This window comes from Neophocaena asiaeorientalis, unplaced genomic scaffold (genome assembly GCF_003031525.2).
Source record: "Neophocaena asiaeorientalis asiaeorientalis breed wild unplaced genomic scaffold, Neophocaena_asiaeorientalis_V1.1 scaffold130, whole genome shotgun sequence".
Lineage (NCBI taxonomy): Eukaryota > Metazoa > Chordata > Mammalia > Artiodactyla > Phocoenidae > Neophocaena > Neophocaena asiaeorientalis.
Window position 1 is genome coordinate 5,254,168 of NW_020173397.1, and position 22,100 is coordinate 5,276,267.

Below are 22,100 nucleotides of genomic sequence, written 5' to 3' on the forward strand. Positions count from 1 at the left end.
ATCTCAATAGATGCAGAAAAAGCTTTCAACAAAATTCAACACCCATTTATGATAAAAACTCTCCAGAAAGGAGGCATAGAGGGAACTTACCTCAACATAATAAAGGCCATATATGACAAGCCAACATCGTTCTCAGTGGTGAAAAACTGAAACCATTTCCACTAAGATCAGGAAAAAGACAAGGTTGCCCACTCTCACAACTATTATTCAACATAGTTTTGGAAGTTTTAGCCATAGCAATCAGAGGAGAATAAGAAATAAAAGGAATCCAAATCGGCAAAGAAGTAAAACTGTCACTGTTTGCAGATGATATGATACAGAGGACTTAGAGAATCCTAAAGATGCTACGAGAAAACTACTAGAGCTAATCAACGAATCTGGTAAAGTTGCAGGTTACAGAATTAATGCACAGAAATCTCTTGCATTCCTATACACTAATGATAAAAAATCTGAAAGAGAAATTAAGGAAACACTCCCATTTATCCTTGCAACAAAAAGAATAAAATACCTAGGAATAAACCTACATAAGGAGACAAAAGACCTGTAGAAAACTATAAGACACTGAAGAAAGAAATTAAAGATGATACAAACAGATGGAGAGATATACCATGTTCTTGGATTGGAAGAATCAACATTGTGAAAATGACTATACTACCCAAAGCAACCTACCGAAGCAGCCACATAGCACAGGGAGATCAGCTCGGTGCTTTGTGACCACCTAGAGGGGTGAGATAGGGAGGGAGGGAGGGAGGTGCAAGAGGGAGGGGATATGGTGATATATGTATACGTATAGGAGATTCACTTTGTTATACAGCAGCAACTAACACACCATTGTAAAGCAATTATACTCCAATAAAGATGTTTTTAAAAAAAAAGAACAGTGTTGGGTACACACAAATACAGTATATAAACCATGAAAAAAAATTCTGTACATGATGTAAATAAAATAAAATTGGGTAAATGTAAAAATGAAAAAGAGAGAATGCTAGTCTTTATAGAGACAAAGATTGAGACAGACAGACAGACAGTAGAATGATGGAGAGAAAGACTAAATAATAAAGCGGGACTTTATTCCCTAAGCTTATTAATCCTTGGTTCCAGTTTCTAGTGAGACCTGCCTCTGGGTTCCATGAGCCATTGACTATACAGTTTCTTTTTTTTGCAATGGACAGGATGTTGGGAAAGACTGATTCAAATAAACAGTATAGAATGACCAGTGTTCTGCTGCTTTTCTCCTCTCCAGAAATACCAAAGTGCAGATAACCTGGGCAGACAACAGTTTGTTTTCAGGAGAAGTTATTAGGGGCAAAGTTAAGCACATGAGAAGACCTGCATCTAAAAGAGGACAGAACTGAAAGGCATATTATCCGTGGTTTTACTTGAATTTCATTGTTTGGGCTTAGGCAACTTCAGGTTTCACAGAGGGTTAAGACTTGAACTCTCCAAGGTCACACCCAGAGCGAAAATTGCTGGCATCTCTCTTTGTGCTACAGTCCTATCCCTCCCAATAAATTTCCCCACCCAGGCTCCTTGCCCCCCAAAAACATCTTCTGTTACAGAAGTTCAATTTTAAAATTATTTTCCAATTCATTAAAAACAGGGCAAAACAAGCAAAAAAAGTATAAGAAAAGAAGATATCTGTGCTTGTTTTTACCAAAGAAGAAACTAAAACCAGGATGTGTAACCAATGCAACAGCACAGGGCTAGGCGCTTAGAAGGGCCTAGCAATTCTAGTTTAATGCTCTGAAGTCACCATGTTAACATTCTTGATACTATTACCTGTAATTTTGTGCTTTGTTAAGTCAAGTCCAGTGAGTCTGATAAGTCCTGAGTGCTTGGAGCCTTGGCTAATGGATGGTGCCTCCTCCAGCCACCTCCAGGCCTGCCCCCTTGGACAGGTTCTTCTCCTTTTGCTCCTCATCTCCCGATGCCTCAGGCCTCTCCTGCCTTCCCCTCATCCCCTCTGCCTAGCAACACCTCCAGCCCCAGCTCCAGGATGGGGCCCAGGTAGATCTCACACAGCGGCAGGGTCTGCTGTGAGTGTGCCGTTGTGTCTCAGAATAGGGCATGGAGGTGGTCATTCCTGCCCCCACCTGGCGGCACCATAGTACATAGGGTTGGGCTGCTTGTTAAGGGTGAGGCTCTTATCCATTCCTGTTCTAGGTACCTGGGGTATCCTGGCACAGAGACTGCGATGCCTTGAGGGTTGTCCATCTGCTGTGAGTTGGGGGAATGGTCCCGGGCACAACATGTTGGTCAGGCAACTGGTGAGGGGCAGAATCCAGTGGCCAGCAGCAGCATCTGGGCCATGTTTGCACAAAGTAGTGGAGAGAGGCCCTCAGGGCCTCTAAGGGTCTACTTTACTCAACAAATATCCCTGTGCCCAAGGGAAAGTGACTTTAAATAACAAATAAAAAACATCATACCAGATCAAGAGAGATAGCCTGACTAAAGTTTACAGAATTTAAATGATTTGATCAAGGTCACACTGCTAGTGATATTCCAGAAGGGGTACTCAAACAGAGGTTTGACTCCAAGTCCAAAGTTGTACACCCTACAGTATATCCACCAGAGTTCTGTTTATTTCCAGGACTAAAAGAGCTCTATTCTGTCTGCTTTTTTAATTTTCTCTTACTAAGCCTCTGCCTTAGTTTCCAAACCAATTTCTTTAGCCTGTCAAACCTACCCTAGACTAAGGTCAGTTGTGTCTTCCCTGAAATTAAGGCTCTATAAAGAGAAAATCTCTCTCTCTCTTTCTCTCATTCTTTCTCTCATTCTCTCTCTCTCTCACCAATTTCCCTTGTTATTCTAAGCAAGCCACAGAATTTTAAAATAGAAAAAAAATAAATTCCACCTAATTTACAGGGGAGGAGAAGTAACTCCAGGGAGGTCAAGTGCGTTATTTAAGAATTAGAGGCAGACATGAGTCTTAAATCTGACTATAGAGCTCTGCACTGGAATTCCCAGTATATCTTGATGCTTAGCTTGTGGTAGGTTTTATACAGGGAAGATGTGTTAGGATTATTTTTTAGTGGAGAAACGAGAGAGAAAAATCATCAGCTATGTCAGAGAATAACGAAGATAAATAGAGTTTAAAACATAGCTATGAGATTATTGCAGTAGTCCAAGCGGAGAGATACATCCTAAAGTAATGCAGTGAGAGTAAGAATGGAAAGGAAAAATGAAAAGGTGATTTGTCAACTAATTGAATTTGGAGGATGCTTAAGTGGAAAGAAAACATTAAAAATTGCTCAGAGTTTACTGTTTTTCAAAATAGGAGAAAAAATAAAAGAAATTAGTTCAGATTTGCAGATGTTGATTTTCACGGCTCCTTGGGGCTCATAGGTTTAGCTGTCCAAGGAATAGTTGTATATACTGATATGGCTTGGTAATGAGGGCTGGGATGGAGAGACTGGTTTTTTGGATTCATTGGTCTTTAAATTTTAGTGAAAAGAGAATTGTATTCTACTGATGGTTTGATGGCAATACATTCTACAGATATATTTGAAATTGTTTCAAAAAAGTAGGTCCCCATGTTTATTGCAGCATTTTTTACAATAGCCAAGACAGGAAACAACCTAAATATCCATCAGTGGATGAATAGATAAAGAAAATGTGGTATATACTGGACTATTATTCAGTCATAAAGAAGAAGGAAGTACTGGTGTTTATAACAACATGGATGAACTTTGAGGACATTATGTTGAGTGAAATAACTCATTCTCACTTATAAGTGGACTCTAGAGAACTGGAACTCATAGAAACAGAACATATTGGTGGTTGCCAGGAGTAGGGGTGAGGAAGAATCGGGGAGGTGGGAATAGGTGAAGGTTGTCAGAGGTACAAACATATAGTATAAGATGCGTAAGTTTGGGGTATATAAAGTTGTACAGCATGGTGACTATAGTTAACAAGAGTGTATTGTATATTTGAAATTTGCTAAGAGGTAAGCTCTTAAAAGAAACACACAAAAAATTATTACTACATGAGGTGATGAATGTATTAACTAAACTTATGGGGTAATCATTTCACAATAAATACATATAGTGCATCATTAGATTGTACACCTTAAACATACACAATGCTGTTATATCTCATTTGACTTACACAATGTCAATTATATCTCAGTAAAGTTGAGGAAAAAATATAGGGTCAAATTAGCGTTAACTTTAAGCATTAATTAGATTCAAGGTATATTTTGACTTTGGCATTTTTTTACACCTGGATAATCAATGACTTCTTATTCAAGTAAACATGAAAAGTCTGTAGAGGAGGAGGTTAATAGTTACCTGAGAGTGGCCATGCTTGATATTTCTTTCATGCAGCAGACATTTGAGAAGACAATTCTTAACTGAGAATCTACTCTGAACATGATGGAATCATTTTGGTTATTTTTTTATAAGTTACTCTTGCAGAATGAACTAATGGTATACACATGGTATAACATTGGAGACCTGCAGTATTTCAGTCTACTCAGACAACTATGGTGACCTACTGATTTGGAAGTTAAGCCTTAAACCTGCCTGGAAAGTATATGACATATTGGAAGTGGCACACAGATAATAAAGTAAATCATAGTAAGTGTGTCTTACCATATATTTCACATCTGTTGATCTCTTCAGTCAAAAGCCAAACCAAAATAAAATTCTCCATCGTTGCTTATTTTGATATTGCCAGCACACAGTGATAAAGGCCAACATAAGTAAATTCAACCACATTTAATTAGCTCTGATTATGTGTTAAACCTTCTTTATGCACTGACAATGCAAAAATAAATAAATGAATTGCACTCAAGATGCTTATAAACAAATAAGAGCAATTTTGTCATATAGTTAGAGCCAGGGACAAAGTTGAACTTTTATAGGAATTATTTTATCCTTACATAAACTCTGTCACATAGATTCCAATATTCCCATCATAAGAGTGAAGAAATTGATGTTTGAGGAACTTAAGTAACTTAGTCAATAACAAACAGCTAGAGAGTGTTGGAATCCAGTTTTGAATTTAGGCAGTCTGACTCCAGAACCCATGCTCTACATCACTATGATGTATACTCCAGAAAGGGAGGCTGGCAAAAACAATTAACTAATTGCATTATTACAGGATAAGTGTTCTGCCAAAAGCACAAATATGATTTTAAGGAAGTCCAGAGAAGGAAGTAATTAATTCTACTTAGAGGTTATGGACGAATGACAAAAGATGCAATATTTGAACTAAGTGTAAAAGAATGAGAGTGAGAATGCCTTTGAAAGAAAAGGGAATAGTAAGGAAACTTTTAAGAATAGCGATATGAAAATACCTGTCATTCAAAAAATGTAACTGGTCTGGAACGAAGGAGAGTAATGAAATATAAGGATGGAATTATAGGTTTAGAAGAGTTTTGAAGGACTTTCAGTGATATGACAGAGGTTTGAACCTGATGTGTAAAAGTTAGAAAACATGGGAGTGTTTTCAATTTTAAGCAGACATATGACAAACTTAGATCTATGACTAACTGGGGGAGGATAGGGGAAGAAAAACCACAGATCAGGAAGATTATTTATCAAACATTTGAAAACACTGAGATAACTGGGGCATTGTCAGTAAGAATGAAAAGAATGAGGATAAAGTGAGCCATTTTGAAGTGTTTAGAGGCAATACCAACAGACTGGTATAACTGATTTGATGTGAAAGATGAAGGAAAGAGAACATTTAAGATTACTCTGAGATAGCTATTGTGGATGAATGCAAGAATGCATGTATGTTGAAGTCCTTAACTGTTAAAGGGAAAAGGAGAAGAAAGACTAAGGGCGGTGGGGACGAAAGGAGATGAGAAAGTAGAGATGTTTAATTCATTTTTCATTCATTTTTTAAACAAACATTCATTCAGACACAAACAATTTCCTTATGAGTTACTAGCCTACACACCCCATGTTTTCTGTAATCACGCAGATGTGAATGGAAGTTTGAATGATTAAATAAATGAAACATCCATTCACTGCAGAGAATCATTTTACAAGGCAAACTGGGTTTAGAGAATAAAAGTATTCAAGAAATTCTGCAAGTATTTAGGTTCACGTTTCAGAATCTTACACCTTAAGCTGTTCCTCCTTGACAGTTGAGTGATGCCCTTGGGGTGACAGAGGAGGGATCTAGTTCATTGTTTAGTAACTGGCCTTAGAAAGGTTCTTTCACAATAACAGGAAGGAAGGCAGAGTAGAGACAGATAGAAAACGTACTGATACAAGTGGGATTGAAAACCTGTTAAAATAATATTCAGATTTTTTTCCCTTACTTTCTTAGGAAGGAGAAAGGAATATCATTAGCTGACACAGATGATGGGAGAGGAAGTATGGGAAGTTTGAGAAGAGGTGATAATGTGTAAAATGATCATCAGGAGAATGAAAAAGTGAATAGACAAGAGATATGTGTTGTGACAGGACAAACCAGGAATATTTGTGAAAGATTTCAAAAGGGACATGAAAAGATTACTGAGTGTCCTGTTCAGTGCACTTTTTGGGGTTAATTTTGCCTTTCAGTGTCTTTTATCTATTTTACAGCAGTGAAAGGAGGTGGAAAACTATTAAGAAGCAAATGATTCTAACCATTAAAATGCAAATGAATTGTGTCCAGTGGAATGCCATTGTTTTTTTTCCCTTTTTCCCTTATGGAGAAACCAGCCTTTTGTTTTGTTTTGTAACAGCTTTCTTGAAATATAATTCACTTGCCATATGATTAGCCATGATAAACCCATATTGCATCTATTTATAAATTAATATTACCATTTCTTATCACCTGTATGGTTCTTTGCATTCTATTTTGAACAAGTTGCAACATTTTACTGGTTTCCACATTAATTGATTTGTTGAAGCAAAATTTTTCCCATGGGCTTATTTATATTTGTTTGAGATTCATGATTTTTGTCATTTAAAGAATATCATTAAGACATGTTAAATTTGAACATGCCAGAGGGACTCATGCCAGAGGGACTCAAAGTTGGAGGGGGCTGAGGACAGAGGCAGAGTTGGATGACATTGCTTTGTGAAAGGTAGTAACAACATGGAATTTAAATAAAAAGGAAAACTGAAGATGGAAGACCAATGATCATCAACATCTATAGAATTGACAAAAGAGAGAAAACAGCCAAAAAATTCTGAGGAAGATCTATGTGAGGAGTTGAGACTATTTTACCAGGATCGTTGTATGAGTTTTTTATGGCTACATAACAAATTACCTGAAATTTAGTGGCAGAAACCTACACATATTTATGATCTTATAATTCTCTAGGTCGGTATTCCAAAATGGGTCTCACTGAGCTAAACTCAAGATTGGTAGAACTGTATCCCCTTCTCAAGGCTCCAGAGTAGAGTCCTTTTCTTTGCCTTTTCCAGCTTCTAGAATCTGCCTGCATTCCTTGGTTTGTGGACACCCTTTCTCCAACTTCAAAGACAGCAACAGCAAGCACATTGAATCCTTCTCATATCAAATTACTCTGGCTATTCTTCCATAGTCACAGTTTTCCTGATTCACTTGTCTCTCTTCTAGTTTTAAGGACCCTTATGATTACACTGGGCTCATCCAGATCATCCAAGATAATCTCCCTATTAAGATCAGCTGATTAGCAACCTTAATTTTATCTGCTACTTTAATTCCCCTTCGCCATGTAATCTAACATATTCACACCATCCAGGGATTAGGGAATGGACATCTTTGGAGCCATTATTCTGCCCATCACACCCATCACATGGGAGACCAAGAAAGGAGAGCTTTTAATAAAGGACATAGTTAACATTGTCACATGTTAGTAATAATGAAAAACAAAAACAACAGCAAAGCACTAGTGTTGGTCATCAGAAAGTCTCTTGTTTCTTCTTTAGGAGAAATTTCATTTTCAAAGTCAAGATGGATTGAGACATAAAGGCCAAATTTTAACTAAATTCAAGACAGAGAAAGCTATTGCGTTGTATATAAAGTACTCTACAAAGAAATCAGATGGCAGAGAGAAAGAGAGAGGTGAACAGAAATAACAGCAGGGCCTAGAGCTGTTGGTATATGTGAGTTTCAGTTCTGATTATTTATATTTTTAGGAAAAAAGGGACAAGCTTATTTGTAGGCTGAGGGGCTGACTGAGAGGCAAACTTAGATTCTGTCTTTTAAACTTCTGGGTCTTTGACCCTATAACTTGCCCAATTTAGAGCATTTCAGCATTAACCTTTGAAAAATAACAGCATGCTGTCAGGAACACAAAGCACCAAAAAGCACTTTGTTAAAATGTCCCAGAGTGAAGATGTTAGAAAACCATTGGAAACCTATTATTATCATTGAGATATTACAGGGTCCTCTTTGGTAGCTCTCTGAGATAAGATTGTGTCTGCCTGAAATGGCATTGATTCCATATATATACCAATAACAAACCGAAGAAAGAAAATTTGGAATAAAGAAAAATAAATAACTGAGAAAAGCACTCTAAAAATCTGTGAATGCCAGACATAGTACCCCAATGTATATTATTTGATGATGACAGACTTAATTTTGGTTACACAGTGTCACAGCAAAGCATGCTGATCTATCAGTCCTGCTTGTACTTATTGCCAGCGTGAATATCTTAACGAAGTCAGTGTGTTGGGGGTTAAATGTCAGCCAAGTGGCTTCCTTTGGAAAGTTAAAACAGTACCTCACTCCCATGTATTTCATCTATGCCTTTCTACTTTCTCACGTACAATTCTATCACTCATTCTAGTCATGTACTTTTCCTGCCCTCTGTGCCAAGCAAAAATGCCACCAAATTTGTCAGAATAGGTTTGCCCTTTGTGAAACTAGCCTGATTAAGTTTTATCAGCTCATCTCTCTCTGGATGTTTGGTAACCTCACTCCTTATTACCGTCTTAGAGATCTTGCCTACAGCCAAGGGCAGATCTGCTCATTTATAATTTTCTGGTTCTTTTTCAGCTCTTTTCTCACAGGCTGGGGTGAGGTATTTGTTATTTCATTTTGCCTCTATCTCCCTGTAACTTTGAAACATTTTTGTTAAGGTTGCCTCATTTTGGTTAAAAAATTATTTATTTAGAAATAGATTTATATTGTTTCCAATTTATCACAATGAAAATTTCTTATAAATGTAAAATTATTGATTGATAAAAACCTCTCATGCATTTCCTGTACTTGTCAATGTGATCTTTCTTATCAAGAAATGCTCCTTAGAGTGGATGAACACTTATTCTGTTTATTTCTCTCTTGCTACATCGTTTTAAACTTCATAAACACCATAATTACACTAGACCGGACTTGAATGTGAAATAAGAAAATGAAATAGCATCCCCTGATTCATTATGCTATATTGTCTTCTTCCCAATATAAAGATTAAATGACAGGGATAGTTTACAGAAATGAGAAAAACGAGTTCAATTTTTTCGGACTCATAATCAACAAAAGATTTTTTCTTTTCCTTTATGAGTAGGGAAACTGGCTGATTCCCTATGTGAGAGAAGCACTTGACATTTTCTGTTTATTCTTTCAAGGATCAGCTAGTTCTGAATTTTGCCTTTTTTTTTTTTCACTTCAGTATTTGAACATAAACAGTTTATCCTGTGATGCTACATTGACTTTTGTAAACATTTTACAAAGATGAATATGCGTCAGGCTTTTTCTTCTTCTCTTTCCTATTGATTTTTTTTCCCCTTCATGTTCTTTATCAACCCGCTTCCATGTTCTTTACGATAGGTGAAAATTTAGACAAGAGAAATACATCACATATCTCATTGGCAGGGACTGGTATGGACATGTAGGAAAAAGTTTTATTTACTCAACCAGTATTGTTTCAAGTTTAAAGTTTTAATTTTATGCCATTATATAAACAATAGATGCTCATTATGGAATATTTGCAAGACTCAAACATGAAGAGAAAAAATACCCAATTGTGTTTTTGCAAAATAACTACTATTAGGATATTGGTACCGATAATTCCAGGATTTTTTACTATATACTATCCTGTTAATTTTTAATCTCTGCTATTACTCAGTTAAAAATATGAGAGAAGCATTTCTCTGCTCTTAATTAGCACTTGTGAAATTTTATTTTTAAGGGAACTATACATTTTGAAAGTTTCATAATAATCCATCATATGACTGGTGCATCTAAATGAAAATATTTACATTGTTCCATATTTTGGTTTTCTATTACCAAAACAATGAAATAATAAATGCCTTTTCTATATTTATGATTATGAGTATAATTTTCTAGAATTGGAATTAGTGAGTATAAGAGAATTAATGTTTGGATTGTTCTGATAATTATTGATAATTTTCATCTAATTTAATGTTATAAAATCAGAGAACGCTCTCTAGTACAAATTCTAACCCAGCTAGGGTTTGAAAGATGATGAGGATGATGACATTTTTGACAATTTACTTACTGTTAGATGTACTAGCTTGGCATTCGTTATCTTATTCTTAACACAACTCTGTGAGGAAAATGCTAACTCTCCCCCATTTTACACAGGGTAGAATTTTGACACTAGTATGTCTCACATCAGAAGCCATGATCTTAACAACTCATGAAGATACAGGAATTAGGAATAGAGAGATTATTTAGAAAGAAGAAAGAGTAAGTAAATGCAAATGCCCTGAGTTGAGAGAAATTAAGGAGAATTTGGAGAACTCACATAATCCTTGCTAAGGAAAGAGTTGACAAGAGATGAGGCTAGACAGATAGATATCCAAAGTAACATCAAGAAGGAAATTTTAGCCACCTTAAAGAATAAGAAATTAATCCTGAGGTCTTTGGGGAGCCATAAACATGATTTAAGTTTGTGATTACATTTTTCAGTTGGAAAAACATGTCCAAATTCTCATGCAAATTTGCCAGGAAGCAGTAGCTGCCATGCTTGTATTTAAGGAGCTTAACAGAGAGCCCAGATATGAAGTGCTCTCCAGATAAGAAGGTCTACTGAAAAAAAAAGCACAACCTAAAAGTTGAGAGTTATGTTTTATTCATCAGATTTTCTGAGGACTTCAAGTACAGGAGACAGATTCTCAGATCGCTCTGAGGGACTGCTCCAAAGAAGTAAGGGAAGAGCCAGGATACATAGGGGTGTTTGCAACAAAGACCAGGTAGTCAGAACATCAAAAGATTACCGTTTTTGAATTAAGCACTTTTCTCTGTATGGGAACATGCAAAAGTTTGGACGCATTGAAATCATTCCTTTGATATGCACCTTAGCTACCTAGGGCCAGTATCCTGTTCTTTCCCGTCTGGAGTCCCCTCAGGGTGCACTGCTGTGGGTGGCTGCAGTGGCTGAGGGCTTGGTGGGCAGCCCATTTGTCTCCATCCTGAGTTCCTTCAGGGCTCACCGTCAGGGTGGCTGTAGTGGCTTGATGGCTGCTGCAACATCCTTTGTTTACTGATATGGTAGGCAACATTTTTCATTTACAAGAAGGAACTAGACTTAGGGCAAATCTACTGTTTTCTTTATTTGCCTATCTGTCCACAAAGGGTCCAAATGTCTCTGGCTTCATCTGATTCCATGATCTTGGCTCTTCTTTGGAGGTATCTTTGCTGTCCAGTGACCGAGCAAGTGTCACATATACTGTTAGACTCAATTCACATAGTAATCACTGGATGCTGCTTCAGAAAGGACTGGATTAAAAATATGTGCTTTAGGGCTTCCCTGGTGGCGCAGTGGTTGAGAGTCCACCTGCCGATGCAGGGGACACGGGTTCGTGCCCCAGTCCAGGAAGATCGCACATGCTGTGGAGCGGCTAGGCCCGTGAGCCATGGCCACTGGGCCTGTGCGTCCGGAGCCTGTGCTCCGCAACAGGAGAGGCCTGCGTACTGCAAACAAACAAACAAACAAACAAACAAAATATGTGCTTTATTTTCTAGACAAAGAAATAAAAACAGAATTCTAGCAGAGAGACTAACTGACATTTAGCAAACATTGCTATGGTATATTGGCTATTACCTATTTTATCCTTTCTTTTGCTTCTTCTAGAGGTAGCGTAGAAGAAGCTGACTGCTTTGTAAACTTTTCACAAACACCAATAATTCACAAATGCCAAGGACTTTTGTTGACAAGAGCACAAGTGATAACAGAAAAAATAATGGAGAGCTCACTTTTGAGTCATAATTTAACTCAATCACAATGTTTTGCAGTGTTTTCTCCACCCACTCTGTACAATTTGTCACCCCCCCCATCACCAAAAATTGGAACAAAAACAAATGGGAAGAAGAGAGAAAAAGCTTTTATTGAGCTATATTTAGTGGCATTTTCCACATTTCAAATGGCCATTTTGTAATACCATATACATGTTTCCAAGGGCCGCCATAACAAATTACCCATAACTGAGAGGCTCAAACCAACAAATGTGTTCTCTCACAGTTCCAAAAGGCTTAAACTCTAAAATGAAACTCTCGTCAGGGTTGATTCTTTCTGGAGGGTCTGAGGCTTCTAGAAATCTTCCAATGCCTCCATCCTAGGGTCTAGTGGTTGTTGGCCATCCTTGGTTTTACTTGGCTCATAGACACATCACTTCAATCTCTGCATCCATCTTCACATCACCACCTTCTGTTTCTCTGTGTGTTTTCTTCTAAGAGGACTCCAGTCATTGGATTTAGGACCCAATCAAAATCTGTTAAGATTTTATCTTAATAAATTACATTTTCGAAGACCCTATTGCCAAATATAATCTCATTCTTAGTTTGTAGGTGGACATAAATGTTGTGGAGGACACTGTTGAACCCACAGCACTTAGCTCAGCATTTTTTGGAATTATTTCTTTTATTAGAGCTGTTCCAGATTTCTCAGACACTTTCAACACTAAAATAAGAATTGTTATTCCTTAAGGTGCAAGAGGCAATCTAAGACTTCCCTGGTGGCATAGTGGTTAAGAATCCTCCTGCCAATGCAGGGGACATGGGTTCGAGCCCTGGCCCGGGAAGATTCCACGTGCCGCAGAGCAATTAAGGCTGTGTGCCACAACTACTGAGCTTGCACTCTAGAGCTCACGAGCCACAACTGCTGAAGCCCGTGCATGTAGAGCCCACGCTCCTCAACAAGAGAAGCCACCGCAATGAGAAGCCTGCGCACCACAACAAAGAGTAGCCCCCACTCGCCGCAACTAGAAAAGCCTGCGCGCAGCAATGAAGACCTAATGCAGCCAAAAATTAAAAATATAAATAAATAAATAAATTTAATAAAAAAAAAAAGAATCCTCCTGCTAATGCAGGGGACATGGGTTCGAGCCCTGGTCTGGGAAGATCCCACACGCCGTGGAGCAGCTAAGCCTGTGCACCACAACTACTGAGCCTGCACTCTAGAGCCCGTGAGCCACAACTATTGAGCCCGCATGCCAGAACTACTGAAGCCCGCGGGCCTAGAGCCGTGCTCCGCAGCAAGAGAGCCACCGTAATGAGAAGCCAGCACACCATAACAAAGAGTAGCCCCTGCTCACTGCAACTAGAGAAAGCCCACACACAGCAACAGAGGCCCAATGCAGCCAAAAATAAATAAATAAATTTATTTAAAAAAAGAGGCAATCTATATTCAATGTGTCCCAAACTTACTTGAAGGCAGATTTTTTCTTTTTAAATAGCAGCTTATGATATGTTTGTTTCTTTGTTTCTTTGTTTTTTATGGACAGTTTTTTGGAAATGTTGGGGAAGACGAGCTTCAAATACTTCATATAAAACTCATTTCTTTCTCTGCCTTTCAGTTTCTCTTTGTATTCTGGCCTATTCTGGGAGGATGGAATCATTTCCTAGAATAATAAAAACTAACATATAATCAGCACACATTACAGAGCAGACAGTGTATGAAATATTTTATAAAATAGTATTTAATGCATTTTAATCCTTATACAACCCTATAACAACCCTGTAGTTATTAATATTATGTCCATTTGACAGATAAGAAGGATGACATTCAGAGGACTGTGACTTGCCCATGTTCACACAGCTGATAATATAAGGAGCCTACACTCTTTGTCACTATGTGTGCTTCCTTTCCATGTAAGTACACATTTCTCTATTTTATCATGTTGTGCGTGTGTCCTGGGAGTGGGGGTGGGGAGGGTGCACCTGACTTGCATCACTAAGTGCTGTAGGTGCTGCTTTCTATTTATTTACTTATTTAACTTTATAAGCTCCTTAAGTTTCATTAAATGCATAATTGACTTGGAGATAAAAATGTCCACTTATGCATAACCTCTCATAACAATTTGGCTTTAACAATTCAAACAGTGGTACCACTAGCAAATCACAGATGCTGATTAGCAAGGTTTCAGGGCTGTGCTTGGAACTGCTGGCACCTCTATCACTATTATATTCAGAAAATAGATGAGGTTAGAGATAAAATGGTCTAATTAACCAGGAGCTGCTTCAGTATCCTCAGTGACCAGCCACAGATTAATCAGAAACAGACACCTTGCTTTTCAGAGGGCCCAGAGATGATGCTTAGATGTATATCAAGAACAATGTCACTAAAATAACTAATAGCCAATTATGTCTATAATCTGAAAGAACTAGTTGAGAAATTCTCTAGGGCAAACGTTGGCAGTAAAGAGGAGAGTCTCTGAATAATCTCTTGTCTCAGAGAAAATGCTTTTGTATCTCAAGAGTTTTAGAGAATCTGATGGATACAGAAATGCCAAAAGATTAATAATAAAGTTAATAATTTGAATACTCTGTTTTCATCACTGTTCTATAGGTTTCTTCTTCCTCAGGGATTGGTTATTGATAGACATATAGGAACTGCCCTGGGCTGGGCAGAATGTTTCATGGACGTGCTTTATTTTTGTCTATTTTTGTTTACCTCTGAATCCTCAGGACCTGTAATAGTGCATATGATCATTGCTGGATACTTACTTGGTGAATAAATGGACAATAAAAATAGGAATCTAATATTATAATTAATTGATTTCCTATAAACCCATCACTGAACTCTTATTAAGTATAAAGGATTTAATCTGTTTTTGTCTTAACTGTATGTTTTTTAAATGAATATCTACTGAGAGCTTACTATGTGCCAGGCCCTGGTCTAAGGGCTTTGCATACATTCTAGCAGTTTACCCTCATCACAACCCTTTGTTCATTCAACAACACATATTTATTTTGTGCTTCCTCTGGGCCAGTCACTTTTAGAGGTACAGCAAACAGCAGAAAACAAAACAGATAAACAAAGAAACCCTTTTTTCTTTTGGATCTGAAAAGAAGAAAGTGATATTACTATTTGTCTGAAGTCAGAAGTAGACTTGTTCCAGGGTAAACCCAGGTACTTAACTAAAGAGCCCCTACTGTTAATAAAAGCCTCTACACCAACCACCATGCTAAAGGTTTTCTGTACCATACTCCATGTACTGTTTTTGCGGTGATCACTACACTAAAGAAAGAAGGAAGATACATGCTCTCTGGATGATTGTTCAGCCTGAGCAGATGCCAAATGCTGTTAAGCAATGCCTATCTCTAAAACAAATTCTTTCTCATTGAATCACCAAGGTTAAGGGAGATATTTCCATAAGCAGAAGCAAACTAATTTGGAGTTTTTCATTAACAATAATGAGATGGGGCAGTAAGAACCTAACTTTTCATTGTTTCTTTTTGCTTTATGACAAAGAGAGCACCTTTTCAAGCTGCCTAAAAAGGAATTACTTGCTGCTGAGTTTTGTGTGAGCTTTTAGTGCTGCTCATGAAAAAAATCTTTGGCTGCTGAAATAGTGGGTATAGGTTCTTGTGTGGAATATAGGAAGTTAAAGTGATACATCCCTAAGCAACATGGAAATAAGATTACACTAAAGGTGAGATTAGTAAGATCCAATATATAATGAATGAGATCAACCATCAACATAGCCCCATGGGTTGTCTATAAATATATACCTGAAAAGGTCTGGTAACACCCAGGTCATTCAAGGGGTAAAGTAACAAGACAAAACTAGGGTGGGTCTAACCAAAGCTATGAGTTTTAATCTGGTACATGTAACTATGAATAACTAAAAAGCCTCTTAACAACATAGAAGTGTCTGCTTAGACCCAGAAAAGAAGAACAAAAGGAGTAAGTATTTGGAAGCGTTTTTTTTTTTTTTGCAGTACACAGACCTCTCACTGCTGCGGCCTCTTCCGTTGCGGAGCACAGGCTCCAGACGCGCAAGCTCAGCGGCCATGCCTCACGGGCCCAGCCGCTCCGCAGCATGTGGGATCTTCCCGGACCGGGGCACAAACCCGTGTCCCCTGCATCGGCAGGCAGACTCTCAACCACTGGAAGCCCCTGGAAGTGTTTTTATAGTACTCTTTTGGCAGGAGAGACTCTAGCATGGCCACTAAAACAATAAAATATTAATGGTTATGTGCATTTAATGAGTGTATCAACTTGTGTACATTCAGTAAAGATTAGACTTGCCCAAAGGGATGTTCAGCTCTTTGCCCTAGAGGTAATCTCTAAGCCCTTGGGCTGTCAAACCTGGTAAGAATGTCTGTTTACTTAGGGCCTAGGCCATGCTGGATAGTCTAGGCTAACAATGTGATTGGTGGTGCAGAGGGTGGGAGGTAAAGCAAGACTGGGCCCTGCAGTATCAGCTTGACCTCTGGAAGGGCTTTAGCCTAAGGTAAGGCACACGGGCAGTCAACTAGTCTACATGACTGAGCCCCAGTAAAGACTCCACATCAAGACTGAGCGTGCTTCCCTGCATATGGTAATGCATCTTTCCTAGAAATAAGCACTCTGCACGGTTCCACTAGGAGAGCACACCTGAAGGCTGTGCACGTGGAACTCTTCTGGACTCTGCCCTATGTGTCTCTTCCCTGGGCTAATTTGAATCAGTATGTTTTCATTGTAATAAACTGTACCAGTCAGTATAGTGGCTTTGCAGATTTCTGTGAGTCCTTTAAGGGAATTATCAAGCTTAAGAGTGATCTTGGATTGAGCTTTTACTTTTCTTTTTGGCCGCACCATGCAACTTGTGGGATGCTAGTTCCCTACCCAGGGATCGAAACTGGGCCCCCTGCAGTGGAAGCATGGAGTCAGGATTCCTAACCACTGGACTGCCAGGGAATTCCCATGAGGTGATCTTGGGACCTCCTGAATTTGCAGTTAGTACCAGAAGTGAGGGTGATCTTGGCAACTCCAGAACTTTGCAGACATATTATTTAATCCTCACAGCAAACTAATGAGGTTTAAGATCACATGGCTGAGAAGAGAACATAAACAAAATATTCTCTGACATAAATCATAACAGTATTTTCTTAGATCAGTTTCCAAAGGCAAAAGACATACCAGCTAAAATTAAAAAATGAGACTTAATCAAACTTATGAGCTTTTGCACAGCAAAGAAAACTGTAACAAAATCAAAAGATGACCTATGGACTGGGAGAATATATTAGCAAATGATGTGACCGAAAAGGGCTTAATTTCCAAAATATACAAACAGCTCCTACAACTCAATATCAAAAAAACAATCAAAAAATGGGCAGAAGACCTAAATAGACATTTCTCCAAAGAAGACATCCAGATGGTTATCAGGCACATGAAAGATGCTCAATGTCACTAATCATTAGAGAAATGCAAATCGAAACTACAATGAAGTACCTCCTTACACCAGTCAGAATGGCTATCATCAAAAAGTCTACAAATAATAAATGCTGGAGAGGGTATGGAGAAAAAGGAACCCTCCTAAGCTGTTGGTGTGAATGTAAACTGGTGCAGCCACTATGAAAAACAGTATGGGGATTCTTTTAAAACAAGTAAAAATATTGTTACCATATGACCCAGCAATCCCACTCCTGAGCGTATATCGAAAAAAATAAAAACTCTAACTTGAAAGTATAAGTGCACCCTTGGGCTTTCCTGGTGGAGCAGTGGTTAAGAATCCGCCTGCCAATGCAGGGGTAACTGGTTCGATCCCTGGTCCAGGAAGATCCCACGTGCCGTGGAGCAACAAAGCCCATGTGCCACAACTACTGAGCCTGTGCTCTAGACCCCACAAGCCACAGCTACTGAGCCCATGTGCCACAACTACTGAAGCCCACATGCCTAGGGCCCATGCTTTGCAACAGGAGAAGCCACTGCAATGAGAAGCCCACACACTGCAATAAAGAGTAGCCGCTGCTCACCACAACTGGAGAAAGCTCATGTGCATCAACGAAGACCCAACTCAGCCAAAAATAAAATAAATAAATAAATTTATACTAAAAAAAACAAAAAGATACATGCACCCTAATGTTCGTTGCAGCACTGTTTACAATAGCCAAGACATGGAAGCAACCTAAGTGTCCATCCACAGATGAATGGATAAAGAAGATGTGCTATATTTGTATAAAATGGAATATAACTCAGGCATAAAAAAGAATGAAATATTGCCATTTGCAGCAATATGGATGGATCTAGAGATTATCATACTAAGTGAAGTACATCAGACAGAGAAAGACAAATATTATATAACACTTATATGTGGAATCTAAAAAATAATACAAACAAAGCTATATACAAAATAGAACCAGACTTACAGACTTAGAAAACAATATTATGGTTACCAAAGGGGAAAGGTGGGGGGAGGGATAAATCAGCAGTATGGGACTTGCAGGTATATACTACTATATATAAAATAGATAAACAATAAGGATTTACTGTATAGCATAAGGAACTATATTCAATATCTTATAATAACCTATAATGGAAAATAATCTGAAAAAGAATGTATATACATATATATGTGTATATATGTGAAACACTTTGCTGTATACCTGAAGTTAACACAGCATTGTAAATCAACTACACTTCAATTTAAAAAGAAAAAGAGAAAAAGATTACATAGTTAAGAAGTGGCCAATTTAAGGTTTGAAACCCAAAAGCCTGACTGCTAAAGTCATACATTAATCACTTTTCAGTTCTCACACTAGTGTAGAAATCAGTAAGGATGGTACTCTGTAAGGGACAGGGAGGATTTATAAGACTTCACCATAACTCTAACACAGTCTCAAGACTATCCATTTTTTATGCTGGCCAACCAACTTCTTGATACCTAATTGTTTTAAAATGTAGGTTTTATTATTATTCAGGTATAGTAAGGACAACAGATTTAGGAGATGACTGCCATTAAAAAGATAGTTCAGTATTTGTTTTTCTCCTTCTGAATTACTTCACCCTGTATGACAGACTCTAGGTCCATCTACTGCAGTACCATATGCTAACACATATATATGGACTCTAAAAACAAAAATGGTTCTGAAGAACCTAGGGGCAGGACAGGAATAAAGACACGGATGTAGAGAATGGACTTGAGGACACGGGGAGTGGGAAGGGTAAGCTGGGACGAAGTGAGAGAGTGGCATGGACATATATACACTCCCAAATGTACAATAGGTAGTGGGAAGCTGCCACATAGCACAGGGAGATCAGCTCGGTGCTTTGTGACCACCTAGAGGGGTGGGATAGGGAGGGTGGGAGGGAGGGAGATGCAAGAGGGAAGAGATAGGGGGACATATGTATATGTATAACTGATTCACTTTGTTATACAGCAGCAACTAACACACCATTGTAAAGCAATTATACTCCAATAAAGATGTTAAAAAAAAAAAAAAAGTTTGTTACAGTTCCCAAAAGCAGGGGAGATTCCATGCCATGCAAGCCTACACAGGGAAGCACCAGTGTCAGTCAGGAGGCAGAGGAAGTGGAGGCGAGAGCTTGTACTGTGATTTCCATAGGAAGAAACAGGGAAGGCAGGCTAAGAAGGTTTAGGATTGACTAGTTTGAATACTTTCAGCAGCCTCTGGGGTCTAGGGTCTGTCTCTAGTTGTCTGATAACTGCCCCTGAGGTGATTAGGGCTGGGGAATAGTGGCCCGGAGTGTGAGATCCCAATAAAGGAGGTGGTTTGGGTATGGACTCTAATAGGTTGGTTTGCATATGAAAGACAGCTCAATGGTGTCTCTAGAAACTGGGTAGCCCTGGGAGGGGCAGACCCTCCAGGATCAGCAAGGCCCCAGATGGCAAAGTAACAGAAATACAGAAAATGAGATGACATGATTATTCAATAATCCATACTGTCAGGTAGCAGGAAACAAGAAATAGGGTATACACACCCACAATGAGTCAATATCACCCCCAAGGAGGTGAAAATTAGTTCCAAGGAGTGGAGAGGATGGTGAAAAAAATGTTACTTTTTATGTATAAAGCACAGGACTACGTATGTGAATAAATATACAGAATATATATGGTATTAAAGCTTCATGGGTGGGGGACTGAGTGGGCCCCTTTGTGGCAAAAGGAGAGTGAAAATAAAATAAAAGTTGAGAAAAACTGGAATAAAGTATCCTAGATAATGAATGTAAATATTCTGTTAAGTGAAAAACAATCCATTATAATAATATATTATTAATGTACTAATATATTAATATAAATTTTTTTCTGATTTATATATAAAGTCATATAAATTTGCTCAGCAAGTGTTTGTCCATAAGACCTGATCAACTCTGTGCCAAGAAAACCTAGTCTCCAACACCACAGAACTGAGAATCAGACTCTGAAGGGTGATGAGTGAAACTCCACTATTCTCTGCTTGGGCACCACCATTTCTCTAAAAGATTTCCTATCTTCTCCCTCTAAAATATCATTAATGTTATAAAGACATCTTGTAAAACAGATTTGTGCTTTTAAGTGGCTGGGGGTGGAGGAGCAGCTCTATACTCACCAAGAGTTTGCTGATCTTAGATTGGCTCGAGTATTTCTGGGTTAATTGTTCTTTCTCTTTTTTATAATTTCTGCTGCATCTGAGAGAATAAGGGAGGTAATCAGAAATGCAATGGGTAATGCCCACTTTGGCAAAATGAAGTAAAATTGGCCTGATACAAAGAAGATGAGCATAGGACTTGCATAAGGATGACACAAATGTTTTTGAGACATTCCATTTTTTCTTCCTTTTTTATTGAAAAAAAGACATGAGAAACTACCTGGGATAATGGAAATGTTTTATATCTTGTTTTGAGTGAGTACAACTATAAAAACTTATTAAACTGAACACAAGATCATTGTATTTTATTGAATATTAAACATGCTTTAATTTTTAAAATGAGTGCTGTGAGAAGACTGAAACAATAATTTAACTCTGGGGTTTGCAGGTTTGACTGCCTTATATATAACTAAGGTTGAACAAATAGAGCACTAAGCATAAGCTTATTGTACTTTATATAACAGATGAAACTGCATTGGAAAATCACATATTTATAAATTGAAGAGTTCATGAGAAAATGGAGGCCCACAGATAAAACTGACTTTACAAATATTGCAGCTGGAAGAAGAGCAGCACTAGAGGGAAAAGTATCCAAGAGCATACCCAGATTGCTTACCGCACGCTAGGTATTGTACTGGCATTTCAAATTCCTTATTTCATTGATTGTTTATACCAACCCTATGAAGAAGTCACTGCTAAAAATCCATTTTTACCTTTTGAACAATGACAGGTTAAGTGACCTACCCAAGGTTACAAAGCTAAAAATGGTAAAGCTAAATCTTGAGGCTCTATTTCTGATGTCAAAGTCTGTACACTTTGACAACCAAGGCATATTACTTCCATTCAGTCACTGTAGGTTAGCTTAGGCTAGTTTAATTATGCATGATGAGCCATTAAATGGCAACTTGAATCACATTGGCCACTCTACTTTTAAATATGTAAAAGTATAAATATGTGCTATAACAATAGCACAGCCAAACCTGATTATTTTAATCTCTTTAATTCGGTTAAATGGCAGAATTTTAATGTCTCAGTATGGTCAGCAGCATTCCATTAAGTCAATACAGCAACTTCAGGCAAATTAATGTACATATAAAATACAGAGCTGCAAAAAAGACGGGAGGAGCTGATTGAGTTTACTGAGTCATTCTTGTGATCTTGACCCTAGATTTTTATGCACTTGGCTTGTCGGGTATACATAATTTGTGAGTAGTTTGCATACCTGTGCTAATTTAATTGCATTATAGGTGAGCTAACCAGAGGAAGCAATAATGAACACATTGAAAAGAGAAGATTCCAATGAACACATTGAAAAGAGAAGGTTCCAAGCTGTCTAAGTGAGGGTAGAGAGAGAAAAAAAAAAATAAAAATTTGAGGGAAGTTTTGAAGCTTCCTTTACACTGGTTGTGTGT

General features: G+C 38.0%; 1 protein-coding gene and 1 non-coding gene across 2 annotated transcripts in view; one reads left to right on the forward strand and one right to left on the reverse strand.

The window, feature by feature from the left end:
• CNTN6 (contactin 6) overlaps nt 1-22,100 on the reverse strand; it is a 289,356-nt gene that overhangs the window by 161,307 nt on the left and 105,949 nt on the right. The gene's annotated exons all lie outside the window — the stretch shown is intronic.
• On the forward strand, nt 20,768-20,872 carry LOC112401034 (U6 spliceosomal RNA). The gene has a single exon (XR_003003507.1). It is a non-coding gene; the product is annotated as a U6 spliceosomal RNA (small nuclear RNA).